This window comes from Solanum pennellii, chromosome 8 (assembly GCF_001406875.1).
Source record: "Solanum pennellii chromosome 8, SPENNV200".
In the NCBI taxonomy this organism is placed as follows: domain Eukaryota; kingdom Viridiplantae; phylum Streptophyta; class Magnoliopsida; order Solanales; family Solanaceae; genus Solanum; species Solanum pennellii.
This window is the reverse complement of record NC_028644.1, coordinates 43892844-43895648: the sequence shown is the minus strand read 5'-3', so window position 1 is coordinate 43895648 and position 2805 is coordinate 43892844. Positions and strand designations below refer to the sequence as shown.

The 2805-nt window shown below is 30.4% G+C and overlaps 1 pseudogene; it reads right to left on the bottom strand.

Moving 5' to 3' along the window:
- LOC107028140 overlaps positions 1–1280 on the bottom strand; it is a 14367-nt pseudogene extending 13087 nt beyond the window's left edge.
- Positions 1281–2805: the final 1525 nt, after the last annotated feature.

Below are 2805 nucleotides of genomic sequence, written 5' to 3'. Positions count from 1 at the left end.
AATTTGATCATAGATGTTCTTGTGGTGATGACTTCCAGATTTTGGGGAAATAATAGATGTTGAATTTTAGAAGTTATTGAATTGTCTTTTATTAATGAGTTTAAGTCTTCCGCATTGCTTTATGTTGATATTAAATTGAAATGTTAAGGTTTAGATTGGTTGGTTCGCTCACATAGGAGGGTAAATGTGGGTGCCAGTCGCGGCTCGGTTTTGGGTCGTGACATTGATGGACTGTGATCGTGTGGCTTTGCGCGGCATTGATCTTCGTGTATATGTCTTAATTGCCTTTGTTGAAGATTTGTTGATGGAAATAACTGTAACAGATTGCTTTTTCTTTTTCCTAATCGGAGAAGAACATTCAATAACTTTTTCTTTTCCTTTTCTGCTTGTTATAATAGGCTTGTTTTTGAAATCATCATCCGGATCAGAACACTAAATCTGCGGGCCCTGAGAAATTGATTGGTCTGTCGATGGTGGAAGTTGGAGGATTTTAATTTCCATCGCTGTTGGTTCAATATTTCTGAACTTAATCTGCATAATCACGAAAAATTATATGTCAATCTAATCAAAATGTAATATACAAATTGTAGTAATAAAATGCATAACGGATTATCTGCATCTTGAAAGATTGTTTTCATGAAATAATAAAATCGAGGATGGTCGTTCTTAGTCACCCAATTGATAATCCGAGGAATGTGACTAGAAACCTTGACAACAATCTTGTCATCAACATACGAGCAACATTCTTAGAACCAAACTTGCATTGGAAGGGGAAAACCTTGAATTCTATAGTACTGTCCAGTTGGCTTTATCTTGTTGTTTATGGATTTGGCAAGTTCATTAAAAGCCTTCCGACCCCATGGATAATCCATAAATCTACCTGTTTCAACCAGATCAAAGTCAAACCTATCTATTGTTGTTGTAGTAGGTTATGCGGACATGATAAATTCATGTATATAATATAGAATCCCAAACTTGTATGCATCTTCCTGATTGTCACCCCATACCTTTGCTTTAAAAGCTTCAGCCAAACGAGCTTTAGTGACAGGAGAATTTCCTGGAAAATACTCAGCGATGATTCTATTGGGTTGATCAGTATCAAAGTAGAAGTCAGCACCATTATCAGAACAATTCAAACCAGAAATAATGGCAAACTCCCTTATTGTGAATCGAAGCGTTGTGCCATTTATATAAAAAAGTATCGCATTGACAGAACTACCTTCCAACTCCCTCAACATAAAGCATCTAAACAATTGTGCTTGCACGTGACATCGTCTCATTGTTGTTAACTCTGCAAAACACGATAATGTACATATACGATTATATTGATTTGGAGGCAGTTTATTCTGGAGCTCATTCAATGTATTGATTTGTGTATAACATTGCATGTGAATTGTCCTTTTTTCACGGTTCTTGCAAATATATCTGACTTCCTAAAAAAGAAGTGTGAAAAAAACAGGGTATATATATACAAAAAAAAAGTCAATTTTAAAAGAGGTCATGTACAAATTAATTTTTGTATATATATACAAACTTACATTTTTTGTGTATTGATATGTGTACATGAATATATTAATTAAACATGGCATTATATACAAGTGTCTAAGTGACTTTTTATATGCTCCAATAATATATAAACTTAATATATACTAACTTCAATAATTTGTATATAACTACTATACAAATTACAATCACATATGAAATTTTCCCATCTATATAACTAAATCCAATTACTTTGTGTATATATGTATACAAAAAAATAATAATGAGCCTTTAATATACAATCCGCTACTACCACTATTAAAACTTAGTATACATGTACACAAATTTTTGTATATGTATATAAACTTAATATATACTAACTTCAATAATTTGTATATAACTAATAAAATATACAAATTATAATCATATATGAAATTTTCCAATCTGTATAACTAAATCCAATTACTCACTATTACGACTTAGTATATTATTCATTATACATAACTTAAAGTATGTATAAAGTAATAAAATCCACAAACACATATAATAATTAAAAAAATATACAAATATATAACTAAAACATGTGTGTACTAAACATGCAATATACTATATACAATACTTAAATCATAATTTTTTGTATATTGACATCTAAGTAACAAAATTTTTTTTATCTAAATTTGTGTTTTAAGCCACTACCTCATTATTATGATGTTCTTCAGATCCGTCAACTTCAGATGCATTTTCCTTTGAATCAATGTTTACATCTTTCCTCTTTCTTCCTCCTTGTACAATTTTAATGCCTCTAGCTTTGGCATTGTTAATAACTTCTTGAACTGTCTCAGGGTCATTTTTTTTCTTTGATCTCAACTCTTCCATTGTTTGTTCATGTTGAACTTGTTTTGATTTTAGAATAGACCCTGCATTAATCCCAAAATCTTGAGTTAAACCCATTGAAAACGATGGTACATTGTCAACAAAATTGACATGCAATGGAATACCTCTTGTAATCCTTTTTGATGAAGATGATTCATTCATTGTATGACCACTTTGAGATCTAAAAAGAACAAACAATCGATTGTTTCATAAAAAAATATGAAAAAACATAAGAAACACAATACATATACAAATGTATAATAAGGAAAAAAAAAAAGAAAACGACTAAAGTTTGGGAGTACTTACGAAAATTGAATTCAACTTCGGGAGGGAGTAATTGAATTTTGGAACAATTTGAAATTCAAATCGGATAGAAGTATTAATTGTAGGATAAAAAGTTGAAATATGAATAGGAGAGAGAATATTGTTTTGTGTAAAAATATATACAAA